Below are 20169 nucleotides of genomic sequence, written 5' to 3' on the forward strand. Positions count from 1 at the left end.
CTGTACCTGCATCCTTCTCTTTCCACGGTGGGCTGGGGAAGCTAAGTAACCTACACTATGTTTTTTTTATATAATGTATCTATACCTAAGTATAAAAGAGTAACGCGTGACTGCCGTACTGATCTACTGGCTGACTGACAGACTACGCGCAGCCTAAACCATTGATCGGAGGTAGAGGACCATATGCCTTGAGTATTGCGGTTTTGTAAGGAGCCTTCGTTAAACAGTAGACGTTTTCCGGCTGATGATGATTACCATATAGAAGTACACTAAAAAAGGTTTTTTTACGGGAGTGAAAGCTGTGGGAGGGACAAAGCTTCTTGTAATGCAACAAAAATAAATAATTCGAGTGAAACCGAAGTCAATCAACGATTGAACGAACGAAACAAATAAACGATTTTGATTTTGATTTAATCTATTTTGTAGGAATTTTTATTTTTTTTATTGATCGTATAAAAGTTATATTCAGTTAAAATAATATAAAAGGTACAATAAAAAAACTAAAACTACATTAAAATTAAATAAACTAAAACTACTTATGATTTTTTTTTTAAATGGACCCTGAGGCATGGTACCAATGATGCATTTCCCCGCCGGATCGTAAGACTGATGCGTTGAGCGAGGAAACTGCCAGCTCTTCGGTCTCCTGTGGTATCTCTGAGTCTCCGATAAATCTTTAATTTTAATTTTAGATGTTTTACATTGTGGTCTTTTTTCAATAGTCAATTATTTCAACTTATCGGGTTTGACCACGCACCCCTATAACAAGCATAATAGGCAAACTTAGGTAGTTGGTAGATGGAAAGTCGAGTCATTATTATGCTCACATTGCCACTAACACATAATGCCAATCTGCCAGAAATAGCTTGAATATATAGTAACGAAATAGATACTTTAGCATTCTATTCTTTGATGAAGGAATAGTACTTGTGCAATTTGATGGAATTGAGCTTTTTGATGACAGGAACAAAAATTCTTCGGAATAAAATTTTATAACAAAATTTTATTCCTTCATGACCTATCCAATATTATTGAAAACAAAGATTATAGATTATTTCTGTTCCCTTCGGGTACGGAACCCTAAAAGGGAGCCTGCCATCATGAATCTTCTCACATTCCGTGTTTCTGATTGCTAAGCTTGATAGACCCTAACTACCTATACTTAAATATACCTACATTAAACTAGTTAACATGTTATGTTTTAAGTTTAAATAGGTTCACAATCCGATCCAAACTGTTCACTGCTAAATTATAAGTAATGTCGAGTAAGTAAAGTATACCTACCTATTGATTGTTCTTTAATGTCATAAATTATTTAATTAGTAGCTGGTGCCCGCAGCTTCGCCCCCGGTGTAGTTTTTTTAATCTTCCATATCTTCTTTTATAAGAAGCTTCTCCTGACAAAAGCAAACACAACAAAAAAAGAATTAGCGAAATCGGTCCAGCCATTCACGCGTTATGCCGTGACCAAGGGAAATAGGGATTCATTTTTATATATTATTAAAAAAAGATTAACATTCCCTCATCGCTGTAATCGAGTTAAACAAGTAAACATAAAATAGTGGATCTTGCTCCAATGAACCTGTTTGAAGCGGCTTAAACAACAAGTTATGCTTATTATTAGATCATTTTATTCGTCCACTCCTACGCTTCTTAACGCGGCCAACGCAAATTTCTGCATTATTGCTGCACGGGCAGTCCTGTTGTCCATTTTATTTTGGAACTACATTTGAAGCGAGCGTTTCGATGTTTTGTTCATTTGTAATTTTATAGCGGATTTTGGATTATATTACATTTTGGACCGGTTGAATGGCAGGACAGCAAAATAAAAGGGTAATTTTAAAAGCAATAAAATCATCTTCTTCATGCGTGGAATATTGACCAGAATAGTAATGTTGCATTTCAAGATTCCGTAGGCACCTCAAAAGGGAAAAACGCATGTCGTGTCTGTCCGTCTGTCGCCGTCAATTTGCTCCGAAATCACTGAACCAATTGAGTTGAAAATTGGTAGGTAGATAGGTACACATATTATTATGTAATGGTGACCTAAAGACGGACGCGTAGGTAATGTAAATCGTAAATGAATTTTAAGCATGGGGCCGCTTTTGGGAACTGATGTGCCAAAGGAAACTTTCCAAAATTGCGGAATTTTTCAAAGGAAAGTTTCGGAAACTCCTCACAATTTTCTATCGGGATGAAATTTTCCGTATCTTACGAAAATTTAATCGTCGAGATAATTTTCACAATAATTTGTCGCATTTAATGTCCCGGTTGTTATTAATCAAGTATGAATTATATTTCGATATAATTCATACTTGATTATATTACATATATAATTTCAATAATTGTGTAATTGCTATGGGTTTTACTTGAAAATAAACAATTTATTATTTTTAATATTTTTTATAATTATTTTATCATACTTATATATTTTTGAAGTTATTTAAGAAAAAATGTGAAACAATTACCATGCCTGCCCTTATCTTCTAAATAATTGCACCTATTTTTTTTATACAGAAAACTAGTACAGAAAATAGAAAACTACCTAGATTACAGCAAAACCTATTAGAAGTCTATGGTATTCAAAGTAACACAGGACATTTCCATAATCTTTAGGAAAGTGCGGAATCCTCTGTCCTCTCCATGCACTTAGACTGGTACCTGTTTGTTTTTTTAAACATTAGATCAAAAGTCTCGTGCACAACGACATCAGGTGCTAACGCAAAACACGCTTGCAACATACTCATTTGCCTTTTGGCTTGAATTATGGTAGTGCTACCTAATATTACCTAAGGTAAGTACCTATTTACCTAGTTACGATGGCCATCAGTACACCTATTTAGGTAGGCAGTACATTCATCTATTTTTTTATTTAATTTGATAACAGGGTTTTTAATTAGTAAATATTATACTTGAAAGAATAATAATAATAATATCTTGGAACAAATTACACCAATAAAATTGACCTAGCCCAAACTAAGCAAAGCTGTGTTTTTTTATGTCCGTTAACTTCGGCAGAGGCGTCAGTTCATTGTAATAAACTACCGGATAATTAACATTTTGGAGATTTTTTTTTAATAAAAATATTCCTTTTTTTCTTGCATACAATATTTTCAAATTAATTGTTAATTATAAAATAAACAAACATGACGTTGACGTGACACATAAGAGCGGCATCAAAAATCCACATAATATTTAACATTTGTTTGTTAAATATGTGTGAATTAAACACGGATTAGTTATGGACTTTGAAAAAACTTCATAAATTAAAAGGACGTTTACGTTGCGCTATTTTACTGTTAATAATTAATTATCTAAAATCTTGATTATCTTTTAAACAGTTAGAGTTAGGCCATTAATGTCTTAAAGAAATTAACTTTATTTGACCTGTAGATTGTCCCCTTAAATTTAACAGATATCAAAAATAATATGGTGTTTATATATAGTATAATACCTATACTTAAATAAAAACAAACATCCAAGACTCAAGTACAAACATTCGTAGTCATCTCATCATACAATTTGCCCGTCACGGGGATTGAACCCGCAACCGCTAGCTAGCTTCATGGTCAGAGTCATGTCATGATTTTCTCTGAAACCATATTGTGCCTACTGTGCTCTTTAAAACCATAAGAAAATACACTGAGATTTTTTTTTGGTTTCGGAGTAATTTGATAGTTGGAAAATTAAACATTTGCCAAATGAAACAATTTGGCAAACAATAATTACTTATGTGAAAAGACAGAATACCGGTCTGACTTACGGCCTCTCACATACAGGATTTTGAGTTCAAATCAAAAACAAAGGAAAAAAACAGTTTAATTCGCGAGGCAAAGTATTTAATTGTTTGCATCGCCATCTAGTGTCCAGTAGCGGCAATATTGACGTTATTAAAAGTTTCCTTCCTTTCTCAATGTAATAATGTCACACAATTGAACTTACCACGGCTTATCGAATTGTAACATAGCCATTAAATGTCTAAAAATAGATCTATGACTAGCCAAGGCATCGCGGAGTACAGTTTTTTTTCCGACTGGATGGCAAACGAGCAAGTGGGTCTCCTGATGGTAAGAGATCACCATCGCCCATAAACATCTGCAACACCAGGGGTATTGCAGATGCGTTGCCAACCTAGAGGCCTAAGATGGTATACCTCAGGTGCCAGTAATTTCACTGGCTGTCTTACTCTCCACGCCGAAACACAACAGTGCAAGCACTGCTGCTTCACGGCAGGATTAGCGAGCAAGATGGTGGTAGCAATCCGGGCGGACCTTAAAATATTTAGATTAAATCAATTTCCAGGAATAACTAGGTACGGCATGCGCCTAGATAATACCTAATAAGGTTTTACAGCTTGGTAACTAAAATAAAGTATTTTTTCCATGCGTAATTTAATAACTGCTTTTAATATTGACGTGGTAAATCTAAGATAAATTCGCCTAATTATGATAGCGTTGCGATAATAATCATTGTTATTATTCGCACGTCCTATCTCCCTTAACGTAGAGCTACGTACATGTATAGGTACATTAACACAATTAAGCCAATAGGGAATTAATAACGTACTAGTACAAGCATAATAAAATTGCCTGAGCATTCATTCATATTCACAACGCAGCGCGTTTTTATTTATAGATTTTATACCTTATACCGCTTATCGGAGCATCACGCTGAGGCATTTACTGACTCTACTGTACTGTTTCTGTTAGTTGGCATGCGGGCTCCACGCTAGTAACTCGTATCGCGAGACCGGCCCACTGCTGCCATCTAGCGCGCCGCGCCGCTACCAGTGACCTTGTCGGCTTACCGCGCCGTTCATTGGCCACAGACGCTAAAACGATCGTGCTTCTCTGTTCATTTCTCTCACTCCCAAAATTATGGCATTCGGGCATAGAATACACCATCGCGACGACAATACGCTTACCTACCAGCAAAACAGGTGGCGATGACACCGCCAGTGACCTGTCAAAATGACGTGACGTTTACAGACAATCGTGTTTATAACCTCTCTGTGAAACTAATCTATATTCCAGTGTAAACATGTTCGTTGACAAATCATGGATGGCGTTTCGAGATGAGTTAGGTGAGTGTCAAGAACTTGAGTTTAAGGTTATGTAATTTTGTTTGGGCCGGTGACAGTTAACGCTTGAGATAATATTGCGCTTGATTGGTACTTATTACAGTAGACAAAGACGTGATCTCTGTATTCTAAAAATAACTCTCGGTGGTATGGCAGTTAATCGGCAGTTTACTTGATTCGCGAACAATTTGCTTCTATTTGTCCTACTGTTCGGTTGTTTACCGACTGTTGCCTTGCATGAATAGGCACCGTGCACAGGGTAATAATATAATGCGTCTGTTATTCTTCTGTTTGTAGATAGATATCATTAACTAAAAGACATATCAGCTAAAGAACTATTCAACAATTTTAGTGGCCTAAAAAGCATAACTTTTTTATATTTTTAGAACAATACGGAGACGTATGACTCGAGACTTGGTTAGGTATAGTTTTAAATAATTTACTACTGGAATTAAATTAAATTAAATTTTTCGGATTATAATGGCCCCATCGAACGATGTGATGATTCCGCCAGTGTCGAGGTTGGATAAGACACTGCCAGTCAACTTTAGGTCGAGTATGGTAGAGCTGTCCGGAATTAAATACTTAACTGAATAACAGTCCTACGCATAACAAGGAAAAACTTTATACCTACCTACCCACTCCTTTGAGGTAGGTACGAGCATGACACTTGGTAACATTTTTATTGTTATTAGGTATACAATGAATATTCTCTGCAGTCATGAATGAATTAACTATGAATAGGTATCCGACTACCTACTTGCAATAACTAAATAATAAACTGTACAAATCAATATTCAAATGATAATACAGCTATATTGCCTAGATGCAGGTGGAGAGATGGTGCAGGTGGTAGGACCTTGTGCAAGGTCCGTCCGGATTGCTACCACCGTCTTGCTCGCTAAACCTGCCGTGAAGCAGCAGTGCTTGCACTGTTGTGTTTCGGCGTGGAGAGTAAAACAGCCGGTAAAATTACTGGCACTTGAGGTATCCCATCTTAGGCCTCTAGGTTGGCAACGCATCTGCAATACCCCTGGTGTTGCAGATTTTTATGGGCGGTGGTGATCTCTTACCATCAGAAAACCCACTTGCTCGTTTTCCATACAGTCGAATAAAAAAAATGCACTGTGTGCTGTGCATGTATCGTGCACATATTTCCTTATGATTCGCTAACTTTGTGACTATAAAAGTCTTAAGTTATTATTTATTACAAATTTTTATTTGACGTTTTACACTTACGACATGGTTACTTCCTTCTGATATAAGGTACCGAGCCAGTGCAGAAATGAGATATGTGTATAATGCCAAATAATGAAGATTGGGTATTTGCGATAACAGCTGCTAAAACACGTAAATGCTTAATGTCGAGCTATTCGCAAAAAATAACTGATACGTACCTATTTATTACTATCTTTTTTTTATCAATATTACGTTCCAATTCTAAATTAAGTCATTTTAGTGAGCAATTGGTCAGTCGTTTTCGAATTGGAATTTAAGTTTAAATAATTGTAAGGCACTTGATTTTTGGGGAAGGCCTATGTCCGGCAGTGGACGTCTTTCGGCTGACATGATGAAGGCAAGGCACCCGATATCGATATACATAAGTGTCTTGAAAATCTATAGTAAAGTGATTGATTGATTATGTTTTAAATAGTCTACAAATGGTGTGTAAATTTAAAGTACCTACTTGGAGTTTCTTCTTCTCCTGTCTAAGGGTTGGTACTACATTTATCAATGACATCATTAGGTACCCTCAACTATCATTGCATAGATCTTCGTCTTAGCTCACAGAAACCGCTCAAGTGAGCGTCTGACTAATTATATCATAAAGAGATTTTCTCAGTAATTTCAAGTACCAGGGTCGAATTAAGTTCAAGCATCTCACCTCTCATACAAACACTCATATTTTTTGCGTTTAGGTATATTATTACTAATCGAACTTGCAACTTTCCAGCATTGAATATCTTTAGTGTTACCTAAGTCAAACCAACCATTTAAAAACTATTTTGTGTACCTACCTAAATTTAATAAATACTTCCAAAAGCTGTTACGTAAAATAGTAACAAACATCTCTAAGTCCTCACAAATAGTCGCGTTCACAATATTAGTCGGATGAATGTATGAATCTTGTACAAAATTTAACCTCGGATCTTTCGAATTTGCGTTTCGGATATTGCATTGTAAAATACAAAGCGAAGATAAAAGTGTTCTCTTACTCGAAGTGAAAATGTAATGTTTATCCTTGACCAAAGTTCCCACTTGCCTTCTATTCCAAACATTTTGTCACGCTCTATCATTCATATCGCCAGAAATCGATACGCACACATTAATCTGCACGTCATTGTAATATTTGCGGTCTCGGTTATTTATCTCTCTGAATACATTGCCTAAATTGAAATCCCTTAACTAGATACTATTTGGCTAACCAGTTGGAGAACGATGAATACTTTACTTAATGTCATTTGGTTAGAACCGAGTCTGATAAGGGCAGGCACATGCTTTTTATTAAATGCCTGCCTGTTAAATGCACGAAAAGGCGATTCTTCTTCCTTCAAAGACCTGTTGTTAAGAGTTTACGAACATGATTGCAGAATGGGTTTGATTAGGACTTTACGACCAATTATTTTGCATTTAACTTTGGTAAGCAATCTTCAATGGTTAGTCTCAAGCTAAGTTATGTGAACTCAGAGACCCATTTTTCTATTTTGCATTAGATAGGTAGGTATAAAAAGTATAAATATAAGATATTAGGTATTTCATAAGAGTCAAGAACCAAAACACGGCAAAACTAAAAACAGATACTTAGTTAATATGAATTCTACTTGTGAATAAAATAAAGAAAAAGTAGGAATATTAAACTTGAAACATTAAGAAGCTTGTTAAAAATTTGTCATCTTTAACAAATTCTGAATATCTTTTAACGAAACTTAAACAAACAATTAAAAGCCGATTTATTGCACCCACGTTAAAAATTTGGGCAGTTGGTAATGGAAAAGCAAAATGGCCGAAAAAACAAAATTGCTTTAAAATTACTAGGCGCAGGTGGTACTAAAATGATGAACGATATTAATGTAAAACCCTTATATGAACTGTGAGAAAGAATCAAATATACTGATTATTATGCCTATGTTATGTGTAGTAGTAAAAATAGCACATAAAACATATGCCTCCACATTAAAATCAATGTAGAATGAAGAAGAAAATTATCAAAATGTTATTGAAACTCAGGCAACCGAAAAGACACGCATTATTAACTTTTCAACAGGTTATATAGATTACTATATCTATCACCAGAATACCACCAGGGTCATTACCCGCAGTTATCTCCGTTTATTGCTGCCCCTATTTTGTAACGTGACGACATGTATCCTAGAAAATTTGAGTTTCAACGACGATTTGCATCAATATAATGCTCGTTTATAACCCACATTAACAGCTCTGTGCCAAATGGTAAACGAACATAACGACGTTTTCGATTATGTCGCATCAAAGTGACGCAGATTTAAACGTGTAATTAATATAAGTAGCATAAAGATTTTTTTGCCAGTTATAATGAACTAAATGTCTTAAATTTCGAAAGCTTTATAAATTAATTGATTGCTTAATTAATTGTACTTAATTGTAGAGATTCAATAAAGAACGGGTGAAAATATCATTTATCTGTAAAGATTTAGAGGTCAAACTTTTGCCTTCACAAAACTATATTTAAAACTATCAAAATGTTTCCCAACTGCTCATCAAGGTTTGTTTGTTTTGCGACAAGCTAACTGAGAGGAATAAAATCCTGGTCTTAGAGTATTATTTAACACTGATAATTTAATTTGAAATACAAGAATTTCAGAAAAAATACCATATAAAACTTAACTATAAACTAACTACCTAACTTAAAAACTTATATAATAATACAGCTGCTGGCAGCATTCCCTCGTTGAATGGCGATGGCGATTCGTTGAGAGTATTATTTTAGATCGGGATTTTTCACTGTTATAATTATTTTCTATTCTTAGAAACATCATTCAATTTTATGTAATACCTACTATGTAGCTAACTACATACCCAGAATACCCTTAAATTACATTGTAGATTTCATTAACATCCTATCTTAGTGCACTGCTAGACATAGGTCTTATTAGCGATAGCGATAACCTCAGATTTCATTTAGGTTGCATGTAAAATATCCGCGCCAAATTTTGAGATTTTGAGGCGAGGTTTCGAAATTGTATTCCAGTCCCGTGGGAATATCGGAATGAAAATACATTGAAGTACCTACTTTACTTTCTTCAGTTGTTATGTTCTTCTATGGTAGGTACTTAATAGAGTTAAATGACTGCTTATTAATAAATATCCCCATACCTACATCAAAATATCTTCCCTACCTGTTAGCTTATTCTGAGATTGTAAGTGTTATTTGCTAAGAGCTTAACGAAGTACTACTCCCAGCCAACCAACACTAGCCGTTGGAATCCGTACGTAGTTGGCAACTTTTTCTCCGAACGTAAGCAGTGAGCCGGTTTTGGTATGAATAATGCAACTATGCATAACATGTAATGTAACTCTTCGTTTATACACGTGACATGAGTAAATATCAGCGAGGCATTGTCGTGTATCGAATGGCAAACAACCATTGTAACGTTTCTGTGTTTCTCTGTCACACCCACAGGCGAGCGTTCAGCATTGCGAGTCGCTTAGTTCTGCTACAAGCTTGTATACAAAAACATGGGCTACAGATGTCTAGCGTAGAAATACATAAAAAACGACTGTGCAAATAAATATAGTGACATGAAAAACCACAGAACTGTAGCTGGGTGGAGTTTGGAACTCGCATCTAAATATTCCATCAACTACGTCAATAACAACTGGAAATCGTATCCCTTTCCACTGCTTAATATTAACATGATAAAATTTAAAATAGGAAATGGATTGTTTATGGGACGCAAAATTCAAACGACATTCGTTTTTCTAGATAGTTCGAATTTGAATTGAAAAGTTTCTGAGAAAACATGTTGTGACGCTTGCTAAGTAGGTAAGACATAAAACAACATTACGCACAGACTAAACAAAAAGACAGTTTACGCTCGCTGATCCTATTTTAACAGAAGATTGATGATTATTTCCTTTTTGTTCTTTTAAAATAAGTGTCAGACGTTTTCCAAATGTTCGCTGTTACAACAAAAATCAATAATACTTCTAAATTTGTTCACTCCGTCTCCGAAATTGACAATGTCCTCATTGAAGTGCTCATACTCGTAAGTATTATTAATCAATACTCACTTGCAAAACTTTCTCGAATCGGAACGAATCACGAGGTTGGAATAGGCGATCCATTTGTGGTCCTTCCTGCTGCGTACTATTACACAACTCTATGACTCTAGCGTATCGTGTCATGTCTTCAGACGAAATCCAACCAATAGCAGGCAATAACCTCGGTCTGTTTTAAATTTGATACGGCCTAGTAATTTGCATTCAATCTTTGAATCCGCAAAACTCGATATTATTATGTACCCAACGATGGCGGAAAATCCTTCATCAATATGTCGGCGTCTCGCTTTGTAGGAGCAATTTATGTACAGCAGTCGGCAACAGACATTGCAAGTAAAATTTTGGTGATGTTTGGTGATTGTCACGGGCAGCAACCTTTTTGTGAAGTATTACTTAAATGAAAAGGTCTCGAATTCACGGCATATTTTAGGATGCTATAAACCGAAAATATTGACTCCAAAATGTTAACATTCGTCCAGATATTTTAGTTTTAACGGCCACAGGTATTTATCAACACTTTGAAATTTATACTCCTGAAGAGTTTTTTGGAAAGATTTATGTGCAGTTAAATATTTTTGTAGATATATATTTTAGCATATCTTGCTACACGTGCAATATGTGGCTTACTGCCAGTAATATATAAAATTTATTTTATCTAAGCGTGAGTTTTGGCTGAGTGACAAATAAGCTGTCTATAATTTAACGTTCACTTCCGTCATGAATGAAAGCATTAGTTAAGATAATTATGAGATTGGTGCATCTTTTTATAACAAATGATAAAGAAACACATTTTGTTGTGTTGAAGCAATCGATGCCAACCAAATAATTAGTATATCCATACAATCTTCAGCTATAATGGATTAAATACAGAATGTTTTGCTAATATTGTAAATACTTATATGAAAATATGTAAACGATGGTAAAGAACGGTAATGTTAGATATCGTAATTTCTGATTCATTAATCATATTAATATTAAAAATAATTCACGTAATATAGACGAAATTCTCCATAATCTGTAATCGACGTAAATACGAAATCCAGTAGCGATTTGTTTATAATATAAAACCAACGGATCGACGTAAATTGTTTACAGTATCTCCGCTACAAATCTTTTGATCCTCTAATACATGCCTTGAAGAGCGCTCATGTTTAATTTAGTTTCGATATTTAGGGCTTGCCACCAATATAATAAAATATAGATATCATAAACTTATGTATCCATTAAAATGTTGGTGTGTGTTGTCGAATTCTAGGCTTTAAAATAAAGTTTTCACCATTCACTTCAGTGATTTCAGCGCAAGCATTTTCGTGTCATTACGCAATTTAGTTTAAATACCGGGATGCTATTATCATATTATAATTGGACAAACATATTATATGAATATGACGACGATACCGATGTATCCAAAGATACCGTCGAGAAATTAATTGACTTGTCAATTTTAATTACAGAGCTGATACGCAAGTTTATTGCCGTCGATAATACAAATATGTACAGACGCAGAATTGTTGATATTCATTTACGAGTAAATAGTCGCTACAACTGACTTTGAAACAACATTTCTATGTAATGTACAGACAGTCATTTGGCCTTGATTGCGTTAATTTGCATTGACAGCGATGGTTTACCTAACTACTCAGAGAAGCTACTTATTCAGCCTCAATAAGGCACTATGTTTACGATAAGTATTTAAATTTTGCTCCCAATAGGACGCCAAGACGATAATGCGAGCGAGTTGCTAATTAAAACGAAATTTACTGTGTCGATTGTTATGACTTCTCATTTTGCACTTAGGTCCCATGATAATTCTGTGTACTTACCCTCATTCGCGCATACAAATGTTTCTTAATTACACGATATTTCCTTTTTACACTGCTCTTTATAAAATCCATTTATGAGTATAAGATAAACCTTTACTCCATTTAGTGCTCTTACTCGTACTTATTATCTTAAAAATCATAAAACTAAATTTTATTGAGGACACGGCGAAAATTACCGGTTTCTAAAGTTTCACAGTGAGTAGAATTCTTTGACATGCCAAGTGCAAGTCGGGCTCGCTTACTGAGGGTTTCGTACTGCAAGTATGAAATATGAACATATAGGTAAGTACTTTACAATCGGCCGTGTATAAAAATCCAGTTTTAGCGGAGCCTACTCCTGAGCAAAATGTAAAGTCTTATTATTTTAAATATAATCAAAAAATTCTTTAGAAAGGCTTTCAATTCAAGTCATTTATTAATAAAAGTATCCAATTTTCTTATTCTCAAAAACGGACCTTTTTATTTATTTAGGATCACCAACAGATAATACATCATACAAAAACATAAATATCAAGTAGAAGACATTCCAGGTAGATGTTTATCTAATTAAAGGTAACCACAACTAACTTCTGTGTCATCGAACATGCAAAGAAGAAAAAAAATACATGTGCTATAAGTTTTTTAAATTAACGAACTTTTCGATCGCATGATGGCGTGATCTGCAGAATGGGACAAGTCCCTAGTATAGTAGTAAAAGGTACCTACAGTAGGTTCCATTCACCTTTAAAGCGTTATTCTAAGAATATAATAAAACAAAAGGCGCGAGCTATTTATATGTAAGCTATTTTAGTTCTCGTGTCTATATTTGGACCGGCTGGGTTTACATTATGACCAGTTTAGTCGAGTTGAGCCAGTTAACCGGTGCCCATCCCTCGGCTATATTTAGAATCGTTTAGTCAGTCCTGGCAATTTTTAATGTAGGCGAACGCCGTGCCTCTTGCAGTCTATCAATGTAATAAGTATTTCAGTATTCATTTATTTGGCAAAAACATAAAACATAAGACTTATAAATACTAGTACTTACAGAAATTATGCACCCTGGTAGGGTATACCCACAATTGTTATGTATGAAATTATAATTAAATATAATATATAAATAATTATTAATATATATATAAATAATTTAAATGCAAGTGCCGAGTCTGAAAGTATAAGTACAATTAAGTTATAAATAAATAAAAAATCCTTTTTTTTTCCATTGACATGTACCTAGTATGAATCATAGTTGATACATATAATAACTAGAGTTTACCCGCAGCACCGCACGCGTAAAGCATTAGATGCAACAGTTGACTTGGGATGTCCCAATTTTTGACAACATTTAATTAATAAAAAACCATTTGGAGAAATAGGCTTTGTGAAGCGTTTTCAGAAATCAGATTCCAAAAATATGACAAACTGAATTAAATAAACATTTGACCCCTGCAGTGTCTCGTCACAAAGGCGGTTATAAAGCAGGTCTACACTCTTAAGCAAATTGACAGTTTGAAATGTTGCTGTCCTGCTTATAAATAAATTTAATTTAATCACATGATGCGCACCCGGCCTTAAACAGTTGTCATTTATCGTAAAGTCCGAAATGTATACGAGTATTTCCAATGTATTTTTACAAATTAAAATATTAAATTACTACGTTACAAGTAAGTACAAAAGAATTTAAATATCGGATTTTAATAAAAAAATAGCTATTTACTATCACAACATTAAATAAACATAGGATTTTTTTATTTTTTATTTTATTAAGCCTCTTTCTTTATTCAGATGCAAACGTACAAAATACTTAAATCATAAAACATTTTTTTTCTAGGCAATGGAACGTGGCTGTCTCACTGGGACGTCATCCAGCGTTATTCGTAAAAAAAATATAAAAAATTAAATACTCATCCAAATTCAAAATCAATGAAAATGGTATCTTAAAATATCCTATTCTTTCAAAAAATAAAAAATAAACTATAGGTTATTTTTTTTTGTGCATCCCAATTCGGGGATAGGTACTTATTACAAAATTACGCTGGGAACATAAATTACATCGTGCTTTTCATTGACGTTGCATTAAAAACAATACAATGAATACTAGAAAATAGCAATTCAACGGTTGTTTGCAATTCTTGAAAACAGGAAGTCCACAAATAACCCGCTAATTATAAATACCGATATTTCACAATTACGTTACATATGTAAACACATAACTTAAACAAGTTATTGCAGTATTTTATTGGGTTAGTCCGACTTAATTATCCCTTGTGAATATGTTTGATCGGAATGTTTGATTCAAAGTTTAGGTACACTTTTGACGCGGTATAATTTTAGGTTGTACTTACGTTGTTTTACAGATAACATTTTAAGAGAATTTCGTTATTCGTTTAACAGATTTTTTTTCTCATATTATAGTTTTTAAGAATAACCTGCTGCAGCATTCCGGAATAATCTGAGTTGAAGATACCTTGTATGTGACTATAATGTATAAACACAATGACAGTCATAATATTTTTCTTAACTTATGCTGTAATAATAGTCAACATTATTACCTCATTAACACTAAAGCTACTGTCATTGTAGTATTAATTATGCCATCAAAGTGATTTGTCGCGCACCAAAGTAATACAGCTGGGCTACTTAACATATAGTTTTGTATCTTTGCCGTCTAGACATAAAAACGGAGCTGCGTAAAATAATAACCGTGTTTCATCATTTTTAAAAAGTCAGATATAACGCATATCATATTGCTTTTAATTTAAATAATAATAATTATTATTCATATTTGCAAAGTATACTTTTGGTGATGACTTCAAACAATTCAACTGCAAATGATTGAACTGTTTGTAATTTATTGAATCAGGCATTACTTTGCGGAGGTCCATATCAATGAACTAACTATGTAACTAACTAGTTCATTGAACTGTTTTTGTTTTTAAATTGGGGTTGCCGTATACACCGTGAGTCACCGTGTTTTTTTTTATATCCGTTAACTTCGGCAGACGACTACCTGATAATTAACTTTTTCGCGAAATTAAAAAAAAAAACGAAAATAAAAATCATTTTTTCTTGCATATATTTCATTATTTTAACTCTTGATTATCTTTTAAACAGTAAGAGTTAAGCGCCTAGTGTCTTAGATAAATTAACTTTGTTTGACCTGTAGATTGTCCCCTTAAAGTTAACGGATATCAAAAATAACACGGTGTAGGTATATAATTTAATAACAAGTAAATTTAAGTGTTTGTCTTTAACTATTATTTTAATTTTATTTTTCATAATATTGTTGGCGTGAGTGTAACTAACACGTTAGTTTTTAGGTAAGGTCCTCCCAGAGACCGGAATTCTCGTAACTTTTGGTCTGTCATAGGGACTTCTAATTTATCGACTTCCAAAATTCATATTATATCGATACATTATAGAGCACAACATATTAAAGAAGATTAAAAGTAGAGTCTCTCCTCTTATATTTCGCGTATATTTGAGTCTTTTATCAAACGTTTCAAAATACAATCCACGCGATATAATCTGTTTAAATTTGTTTTATTTAAATGAGTAATAATAACGAAAACCTCAGAAGATATTATTTTAATTCATATTTAAATTTTTCAAAAAGTTGGTATACAAAAGTTATCTGATGATGAGAATAAGACTGCCTGTTGTTTACCTGTACTTTTAATCGTCTATATTGTGTTCTATAATGTATCGATATAATATGAATATTGGAAGTCGATAAATGAGAAGACCCTATGACAGCTGAAAAGTGCCACGAGAATTCCGGCCTCTGGTCCTCACTGAAAATCAGCGACACAGCTTGCCGTGCCTTTGCCGTGGCGTTACCTAAGCTGAATGAGGTCCTATTAACCGTCTTGTATGTCTCATGTTTTTTCTTTTGTTCTGTGATTGTTGCGATTGTTCTATTTCGTTTATTGTTGATGTTTTATGACATTAAATGTCTACTTAATGTTAAATACATTTGTATTTTCATTTTTTCTCAACGCGAGGCAGAGCGGTGTTCACGCACTGATAGCAATCCACAACTCGATAGACACTCCACTTAACCTAAACCAGTATACACACTCATCTATGGCTGGAAGGAACTAGAAAGAAGACGAGGGAGAGGAAGGTCAAGATTCACCTATTTTGATCAAGTGAAGAAGTGGCGCTCAAATACTTCATCGACAAGAGCGTAGCTCTTAAATTTAAGAAGATAATCTCTTCAAAAATATTTATAGGGGTGCCCAACAAAAAGAAACCCAACAATTTCAGCAGGAAATATCCAGAATTTTATATGATACCTTGTATAAACAATGTTAGTATGTATATAGCCAGTGTTTAAAATGGATGACTAATGGATTCACAGAAAGGTGATGGAAATGAAATGATAGCAATTTTTAGTGATTCACGAGCTAATATGTCTAATATAAGGAATTACATTCCATCATAATTATACATGGCATGACGCTGTAAGATAAGTAGAAAAGTCCATAGGTCATTAAAGGTAACTGGGGTCTACGTCCCTTCGAACATTATGTTAAAGAAATGAAATGAACCTTAGACTAAAGTAGAAGTGTTGTGTGATGTTTTTGAGCAAATACCGTGCTTTTGGCTGCCTACCATTACGGGAGGAATGTCCAACCGGTTTGGCTAACGTAAAGGTTTATAGAGTCAAGCCAAGCCCCTTTACAGGTAGGTATGCTATAATTTAAAATAACCTATTACATAACCGTTGTATTGTAACTGGGTAGATTTTAGTAGATAGGTAATTATGGTGGATATCATGATTGAAGGAGAACATTTAATAACGTTATTCGGCCTATGGTGTGTGTAAGATTAAATAATTTATAATGTGCTATGACTCGATGCCCGTGAGTTATGATGCTCTCTATACGTATGCCTATGCAAAATTTCACACATGGTTGAATCACAAAGAAATAACCCAACATTATACCTACCAAAGTAAATTATAAGTAAATACATTCGAATCTGGTATAACAAGTTTTAGTGTTAGGGTTATAACAAGTTTGTATATTCTTCTAAGAAAATCTCATACATCGATTGCTTCTCTTGGAAAGTCGACTGGGCCAATGTTGTTTCTGAAATCCGTTTCGTTCGTAAAGGACAGCACCTAAAGGTGAACTGAAGCTGCCATAGCAACCATTGTTACAATAACCACGATTCAAAGGCCAATTCTCGGTGCCATTGAAATTCATCTCTATTGCCAAATTCTATAGGGTTACTATTTGACAAACTACGCTACCTGCCTCACGACACGATAGAGAATAGTCTTATACCTATTGAAGGAAGTCATACAAAACACGTCACGCAATAAGATTTTTTTTAAACGCGCATCGACTCGATGACGAAGAAATTAAAAACAGCTCCATCTATCCGGGAATGTGAATACAGGCAAGCACCGGCGCGCGATGTCTGTTAGCGTAGTGTCGCTACTCGCCGCTAGATGGCACGCAGTGTTATACTATGTATTGCAAATTGCAATTATCAATATTATAGTTATCACTGTAGTTCTTGATTGTACTTTAAAATAATTTAGTAAAACAAATCCAAAAACCAAGTTAGGAAATTAATTACCATTGTTAATAACTTTCTTCAGCGGCAAAACCTGGCCCTCAAATCAAATGTATACTTAGGTATTTTTTTGTATGTATGTAAATAGACTTTTAATTTTTAATTTTGTATGAGTGGAAAAATTTTGCGCCACTAAGTATAGATAGATAGAAACTTTATTCGTAACAGCATACAAATTTTAGTCTATCTTTTATGCGTTGCAATAAAACTTACACTAAGAAGCTACATGCCATAGGGCAGTCAGCCAGGACTTTGAGCAAAATAGGTCAAAACCGAAATAAAAGCACTTAGCTGCATTGAGACAATCACCGCTGCACTGTAACTGATATAATACGTTTATTACGCATTATGACAACCGAGTTCACTTTAGCAGAGACCCAGAAAGGAGACAGAATGAGGGAGGCTCCAGAAATAAATAAAAATATGTTCAATTCAAGTATGTAGGGTAGCTAAAAGCTACTTCGTGCATAACCGGTGACGGTATTGTCTACTCATTCATATCTCATTCATCATCTCTTTCGTCTTATGCATTAAGACAAGACGGCCTAGCCTCTTGTCAATTATTAAGCGTTTTAGGGCGTATTTTTCTTCACTACCCTTTATGAAATTAGTATTAAAAGAGAGAACGAAGTGAGTTAACATTTTACGTAAACGACAGTAGAGTTGTTGCGGCTTGTTCTTCTGATGTGGTACCATCAGACGAATATGTGTTCTACCACCTTAAAGTTGATAATCGTTTGCATGGCATAAAACTATAATGCCGGCCGATAGACGTGTCTGTCAATATTCATTTCATAGGAACTTGTTTAAAAATGTATAGACCACTTATTTGGCTGACCGTACATCGTGACAGTATAATATATGTGACGTTTGACTCGAGCGGTTAAAATTAAAACGCTCGAATTCACCCAACGATTAGGAGATGTCACCCTCGCTTATCGCCCATACCTCGCACCGCTACTCAAGTAGGTACCAGACTACCAGTACAGTAAATCTGTCCAATGCGCTCGCGCCTGCCGGCTCAATATAAATTTATTACACACCCGACTTTGTCACGTGCACTCGTCTCTACTTATTTAGATAAAGGAATCTCTATAAAATTTTCCAGTCTATTTTCTATCTGTCGCCATAAAAACGGATCTGATTAAAATCTGTGTGATACCGATAAGAGCGTCTTAAAAATAAAGTGTGACAGTTATTTGGAATTGATTTCAGTGAAGATATTAGCTTTCGAGCTAAGAAGATAAACATAGTTCTTTCTGGTAAGTCAAAAGCTATATAAACACACATCGGATCCTTGTCTTACATTCAAGTGTCACAGAATATTGTTCAAATTGAACTTGCAGCTACTTGCCTTGTAAAAGCAATCTAAGCTCAAATTAGTGATTATTAAGTCATAAATAGCATTTGTTATTTACATATACTTACTTCGTTTTTTTGTAGCATTAGAAAAATAATCTTGACGAGTCTTTTTATTAAAAACGTTTTTAATGATCATATGTCCTTGCTAATTGTATGGTATTGGCTGTGACTTAACATTCAAAAGTGCTTTTTCAACAAAAAGACACGTCAAGATTGCTTACCTTCTTAAATTCTAAAAAACGAAGTATAAGAACATTATTTTCATCTACCTACTTTAATCGCTAAGAATGTTTACTGTGTTTTATTATATGACATTTTATTACACAAGACAATCTAATTTGTACATTATTTAAAATTAAGGTATGGGAAAAGGAAACAAACCACATTTTGTTTTATTATATCGTGGGGTTTCGTCATAAACAATGCATAAAAGATAGTCGAACAGTTTTGTCCGAACTCCGAAGGCAGGTAATTATTCATCTAATCTATCAAATTAATAACGAATGTCATTAATGAAGCCCCCACTAATTTTTTTAGATAACTTATTATCAGAGTATTCTTCAAGACAAGACTAGGCAAGGCTTAAAATATTTCTAATTCTTCTTCCTTTCAAATTGAAAGGTCAATGACCGTCATAATGTCGATTAAGCACTTATCATAGAATGTTTAGTTTACCTACTTCTTACGTCGTATTGACTATCGATTAGTAGATTAGTTAGTGGTTTACAGGTCAAGATATTAATCTTTTGATTTGTGCAACTGTCAATGTTGTTTACTTCAAACTAGTACTCCGATCATTGTGAATAACTTTACGCAAACTTTTCATTCAGTTGGTAATAATTGTTTTTTTATAATCATGATGTAGATTTTTTAAGTGTAGACCAGGTATTTCCGGACTGAATGTTGTTATTATAACTGAGCTGAAACAGTTTTGAAAAAGTTGAACAAAGTAATGCTCTGTTTACAAACTTTTGCTAATAATACCTACACCTTTTATAAATAGCTTAAACTGATTTTAACTCAATTTCATTAATTGACACCGAGTAAATCATTGCAAATGTGCCAATAACCATCCTATAG

General features: G+C 34.1%; 1 protein-coding gene across 2 annotated transcripts in view; it reads left to right on the forward strand.

Moving 5' to 3' along the window:
• The first annotated feature begins 4713 nt into the window (after positions 1-4713).
• for (cGMP-dependent protein kinase for) overlaps positions 4714-20169 on the forward strand; it is a 100929-nt gene continuing 85473 nt past the window's right edge. Inside the window, exon 1 of one of the 2 annotated variants that reach the window (XM_074105691.1) lies at positions 4714-5083. The gene's annotated coding sequence lies outside the window, so the exon portion shown is untranslated. Of the gene's footprint in view, positions 5084-18729; positions 18990-20169 lie in introns of those variants that run through there. The other variant, XM_074105692.1, reaches the window with a different exon arrangement.

Source organism: Choristoneura fumiferana, chromosome 23 (assembly GCF_025370935.1).
Source record: "Choristoneura fumiferana chromosome 23, NRCan_CFum_1, whole genome shotgun sequence".
Classification (NCBI taxonomy): Eukaryota; Metazoa; Arthropoda; class Insecta; order Lepidoptera; family Tortricidae; genus Choristoneura; species Choristoneura fumiferana.